Source organism: Elephantulus edwardii, unplaced genomic scaffold, assembly GCF_000299155.1.
Source record: "Elephantulus edwardii isolate Elephantulus edwardi_28Jun2011 unplaced genomic scaffold, EleEdw1.0 scaffold00094, whole genome shotgun sequence".
Lineage (NCBI taxonomy): Eukaryota > Metazoa > Chordata > Mammalia > Macroscelidea > Macroscelididae > Elephantulus > Elephantulus edwardii.
This window is the reverse complement of record NW_006399844.1, coordinates 4,479,383-4,485,982: the sequence shown is the minus strand read 5'-3', so window position 1 is coordinate 4,485,982 and position 6,600 is coordinate 4,479,383. Positions and strand designations below refer to the sequence as shown.

The following is a 6,600-nucleotide window of genomic DNA, read 5'->3' as shown; positions in this document are numbered from 1 at the left end:
CTTGTTATGCATCAGAGAGTTGGATAGTGACTAGGGAGGACAGAAGGAGAATTGATGCCTTTGAGCTGTGGTGTTGGAGAAGAGTATTGAATGTACCCTGGACTGCCAAGAAAACAAACAGATTCATCCTGGAGAGGGTTAAACCAGGCTTCTCCTTGGAGGCAAGGATTCTGAGACTTTGTCTGACATACTTTGGACATGTTGTAAGGAGGGACAGGTTCTTGGAGAGGGACATCATGCTTGGGAGGGTGGAGGGACGGCACAGAAGGTGAAGACAATCTATGAGGTGGATTGATTCAGTGACTGGGGTAATTGGGATAGTGTGTCAGAGGTAGTGAGATTGGCACAGCATAGAGAGGGTTTAGGTCTGTTGTACATAGGGTCGCTATGAGTCGCAAACGACTCGACGGCACATAACAACAACAACAACATATCAATTACAAAATTTGTTTAACATCTCAGAAAGTCATTCAGATATTCAAAGACCTTGGAACCTAATCCCTGAAAGAAAAAATGAATTACAAATTATAAAATATATGAAGCTCAATTTAATCATATAGATTTAAATAAACTAATATTATTATTCATTTTTTACATACTCCCACAGGAATATTATATCAAGAAAATAAAATCTTATTATTTTGGGGAAATAAATATAATAAGAAATTAGAAAAAATTTGTGATCTTATCACTAAAGGTCAATTAATGGCTGCCAATCCATTATACCCCCATTCACAACTTTGCAGATAAATAATTAATGGAAAATATCAGAGTGTCGATAAGAAGCATTTATGAACTATATAGGAAAGATCTCCAATTTTTATTCTTTAGATAAACAATTATAAAGTGGACTAATTGAATACTAGCAGTTAAAGTAAAAACTTCACCTTTGTGAACAGATACATATTATACAGATTCAAATAAGATGGGTTATTCAGGTTATACCAATGGCAAGGATAATAAAGCAGTTAAAACTAATTTAACTTGTCTTGGACAGGCTGAACCTAATGCTATTATTATGTTATTGTAAGATAAGAATATTTCCTTTTTATTTAGTTACTGATTTACAATATACTGAGTTTACGGTTATAAATAGAGAAACAGCATACATTCCTTCTCAAGAATGTGTGTTGCTTACTATGTTACAAGTTTTAATCCATCAATGAGAATCTCATATATATATCTTACTCATATTTGATCACATCCTTGCCTTCCGGGACCACTGTCACTATTAAATGATAAAATAGATAAATGATTAGTAGGAAATGTTAAAGTTAGTGAAGATGTTCATTTTCATACTCATTTAAATGTTAATGAAATGATGAAAGAAATTTGGAATTACTTGGCAACAAGCTCAAGAGATTGTCCTCAACGTAGACCCATTAATGTACCACCTTCCAGAAAAGGAGTCAATCCTAGGGGTGATAGACAAAATGTATTATGGCAAATGGATGTTACTCATATTCTATCATTTGAGAAATTACAATATATTCATCACATTATTGATACTTTTTTAGGCTTTCAGTGGGCCACAGCTTTAGCAGGAGAAAAATCAGAGTATGTAATTCAGCATTTAATTGAAACTTTTAATGTGATGGGTCTTCCATCAGGTATTAAAACTGATAATGCTCCTGCTTATAATTCTAAGAAAAAACAAGAATTTTTTTCTAAAATGGAACATTAAGCATATTAGAGGTATTTCTTTTTTTTTTTTTTTTTTGTGGTATTTCATATAGTCCCCAAGGACAAGCTATTATAGAAAGAGCTAATTAAACTTTGCAGACTATGTTGAAAAAACAAAAAGGGGGAGATGAGATAGGACAATGTCTCCTCAAACTCTTTTACAAAAGGCCCTATTTAAATTTTTTAAATGCTAGTGACAAAGCAGAAACTCCAGCCGAGAGACACTGGGTATTATAATCAACTAAAGAGTTGAAGCAGCCTATATATTTTAGAGACTCTTTCATTAATGAGTGGAAAAAGGGACTTGTCATTAGATGGGGTCGAGGAATTGTTTTTATTTCTATAGGCACAGAAACGCTGTGGGTACGTAACATCAAGAAACGTGAAAACTCAAGATGAGGCAAAAGAAGCCACGCTTCGATGAGGATACATTTGTGGAATGGACGAGCACGACAACAATGGATACAATAATGGAGAATCATAACGCAGGGCATCCATTACCAGAAACCTTACCAGAAACTGGAAAGGCTGAGATACCTACATGGGGCCAGATAAAGAAATTAACGATGGAGGGAAGAAATGCATTAGAAAAAGCAGGGAAACCATTATCTCCTGAAAATTTGTTTTTGGCGATGCACACTGTATTCAGTCAGGTAGGAATGGCAGATAATACCAACGATTCCTAATCCTCCCTTACTAAAAGTAGTCCATTGGTTTGATGTTCTTGTACCTATTTATATTAATGACAGTCAGTGGCTTCCTGGTCCACAAGATAACTGAGGACCCCTTAAACCAAAGAAGAAGGAATGACTATTTCTAATTATAGTGTAAGAACTGATTTCCCCGCCCCCCTTTTGTACTGGATATGAATCTCATTGTTTAAAAACAGAAGTCCAGGCATGGAGGTGTGACGTTTTGGGTAATGGTTCCTCTCTCTCCTACGTTTTTCAAGGGTATGGTTTTCATGGAAACACCAATAACATAATCTCAGGTCATCCTGATGTTCCCTCCTGTCATTTGCCTTCTTTATCTTTCATTGGAGAATGTATACATTGGAAACAAAGTCGAGGAGCGCAAGGACGAGTTTTAATTAATACTTCCTCTGTAAGTGTTATTGATTGGAGCCCGGTTGGTTCCACTCCTCAGCAAAGAGCAACCAAGAATTTAAGATGGCATAAAGAAGGCAATGGGTATATAATAGCTATTAATTAATGCTGTTGTTGTTGTTTGGTGCCATCAGTCGTAGACGACTCATAGCGACCCTATGAACGAACAGCCTGAGCACTGAGCACTGAGTTTCCGGAGGCAAGCTATTTCGGAAGTGGATGCCGCTCCTGCTTCCAGTAATTAGTGCTAGTAACACTATATCATGGCATGGAGGGGGAATGGTGGGACCATATCCACATTTACAGCATTTTTCTTACCAAAAACACTTATGGAAAATAGGAACTGCATTAAAACATACATCTGTTTAGATTGCTAATTATTCACATAATAATACTAGCAATATGACTAGTCTTACGTTTTAAAAGGAATGAAACTAAATACATTCAGGCTTGTGTTTCATTACCTTATGTATTTTTTAAAGGTCCAACTTGATGAGATTCTACGAATTTGACATGATATTGTTTATATATTTGTTTAAATTCCTCTATTATCATGTAAAGAAAGTATTTATATATTAAGATCCCGAACCAGATTATGGATACCTGTAAAATGAAGGAGAGAATGGCATCATCCCCTGCAAGTGTGATTATAAAATATTTAGTAATCTAGTTTTTAAAAAGAGGAAAAAGATTCATTGGAGTTATCATTACAGCAATTGTGGGAATTACCTCCATTATTGCCACAGCCGCTATAGCTGGAATGGCTTTACATCAAAGTATTCAGACGACAGATTATGTGAAAACATGGCAACAAAATTCTGAAAAGTCCTTTTCCAGCTTGGTTCCGGCACTATGGCCCCCGCAAAGAAGGGTGGTGAGAAGAAGAAAGGCCGTTCTGCCATCAACGAAGTGGTGACCAGAGAGTACACCATCAACATTCACAAGCGCATCCATGGAGTGGGATTTAAGAAGCGTGCTCCTCAGGCACTAAAGGAGATCCGGAAATTTGCCATGAAGGAGATGGGCACACCAGATGTTCGCATTGACACCAGGCTTAATAAAGCTGTCTGGGCCAAAGGAATAAGGAATGTCCCATACCGCATCCGTGTACGGTTGTCCAGAAAACGTAATGAGGATGAAGATTCCCCAAACAAGCTGTATACACTGGTTACCTATGTACCCGTCACCACTTTCAAAAATCTACAGACCATCAATGTGGATGAAAACTAATAGCTGATTGTCAAATAAAGTTATAAAACTGTAAAAAAAAAATTCTGAAAAGTCATGATCTCAAAGACAAATAGATTTGAAAATTAATACCCGATTAACAGATTTGGAACCATCAGTAGTGTTGATGGGAGATTACATTACTAGTTTGCAATGACAAAATTAAAATGTGATTGGAATACTACACAATTTTGCGTTACTCTGGTAAAATGAATGGGAATGGGAAAAGGTTAAGAAACGTATTATGAATCATGGTAATCTTACAGATGCTATATTGAAATTACAAGCTCAGAGCCATTCTACTTTTGATAAACAATACATTTAAGAACATGGCTATTCTACAAGGAATGAGTGATAAATATCTAATTTGAATCCTTTTAATCATGTAAAGGTCTTTGGAAATACTTTTATAATTTTATTTTGTTATTTTTTTTTGTTTATGTATAAAGGATGGAGAGAACAAAAACAATAATTCAAAGAAGAAGAGAAGCTACATTTGCCCTAACGACAAAATAATGACTAAAACAAAAAAGGGGGAAATATAGCAAGCCAAATGTGTAAGCAGGAACTGAGTGAGGCACAGAACAAGCCAGACTCCCCGTGACAGAGTCCTTGCAGACAAGGAACATTTGCCCTTAACATTCCAGGGATGGGATATTATGCTTGTGCTTTGCAAATCACTCTATTTCTGGGATAAAAAGGTCACACAGAGAAAAATAGAGCCTCATTAATAAATAATTTTTTCTGTGATTTACTTCCTAGTATTTCTTGTGTACCATCGAGTCAGAACTGACCCATAGCTGACCTTTCAGTGTATTTTCAATGGCAGTTACCCATCCCACGGAGCAGCCAGTGGCCTCAAACTAATTGCCTTTGGGATTGCAGTGCAGCTTCTTGCCCGTAGACCACTAGAACTTCCCTAGTATTTCTTAAAAGTTATGGTCTTTGAGCTGTTAGTCCCCAGCTTACTCTCTTTCAGATGTCACTCCTGGTGTCTGTGGCTTTTCTTTGTTCCTGGTCAATTTATGTATTTACTCATAATTTAATGTCTGTTCTTATTGATAATGCCAGATTGTGTGTGTATTTACTTCTGTATTGCCTTGATCAACACCCTTTTTAATATATTGCCTTTTTCTTCACCCAATTTATTACATTTCTCTTAGTAATTTAGAGGAACAGTATATGAAAAACTGTAACATATATTATTGGAATATTGACTGGTACCAGGTTTTAAAAAGCAGAGTACTAAAGTAAGGAATATATAATGCAATGTAGAAACTGTAATCATCTTTAAATCCTCAGGACCTAGCCAAAATAACTTTATTAAAGAACAAAGTTAGAGGACTTCCATTTTCTGACTTCAAGGATTATAGCTATGAAAATTGAGATGGTTGTGGTAACAGTTTCAAGACAGACAGATATTTTGAGTCCTTCCTTAGTTTGTGACACCACAAGATGCTCCAGACTAATTTTGTACATTTCCTGCCACAACTCTAGTATCTGTCATTCCTGCAAGGAACCTCCAAGAAACTTTGGTTCATTTTACTAAAGAATGATATTAGAAAGAAAGGTCAACAGCTTTACTTTACTTGGACTGACAATTAACATCCTTGGATAACAGCAGTCAGGAAATAAGGAGATGCATTACACTGGGGAAATCTGCAGTTGGGAACCTCTCCAAATTACTGAGGAGTAATGATGTCAGTTTGAGGACTAAGGTGTGTTTCATTCAGACCACAGTCTTTCCAGTTACTTGCTGTGCATCTGAGAGCTGGAAAATGAATAAGGATGTTGTAGAAGAATTGATGCCTTGGAGTGGTGGTGTTGGAGAAGAGCACTGAACATCCCATGGATGGCCAAGAGACCAAACAGAGGGTGCAGCTAGAGTGCTCTTTGGAGGTAAGAGTGATGAGACTTTGCCTCACATACTTTGGGCATATTGCTAGGAGTTGCTGTTCCTTAGAGAAGGACATGATGCTAGGAAGGATGGAGGATTGGCAAAGGAGAGGAAGACCCTCAGCCAGGTGGACCGGCAGAGTGACTGCTGCACTGGCTTCTTGTGTGTCAGGAAGTGTGAAGATGGCGCAGTATAGAGCTGGGCTCTGATCTTTTGTTCATAGGGTCGCTATGAGTCATATTTGACCTAACAACATGTCTGGCAATATAGGGAGGGCGCTCTTGTGGCCTACAAATAATAAGCTGTGCTGCCAAAGGAAAGGCACATGGCTCGAATACCAACAGCTCCACAGGATAAAGATGGGCAGTCTTGTGAGATTTACAGCTTCTGAAAACCTGCTAGAGGGTCAGCTATGAGTTGCTTCTGGCATAATGGTACACAGCAATAACTGCATGACTGGCAATAGCAAACTCTGGGGTATGAGGCAAAAGTAACATCGATTTAAAAAAAAAAGTAAGGAAAGCCAGCAGTTGGGAAAAAGTATTTGGTAATAACATATCAGATAAGGGACTTATATCCAGAATTTATTAAATACTTGAGCACCACAACAAGATAAAGGTAAATAATCCAATAGAAAAATGGGCACAGGACATGAACAGGCACTTCACTGAAGATGACATTCAGATG

The 6,600-nt window shown here is 37.2% G+C and overlaps 1 pseudogene; it reads left to right on the top strand.

The window, feature by feature from the left end:
• Positions 1-3,641: 3,641 nt before the first annotated feature.
• On the top strand, positions 3,642-3,983 carry LOC102843149 (annotated as a pseudogene).
• The last annotated feature ends 2,617 nt before the right edge of the window (positions 3,984-6,600 follow it).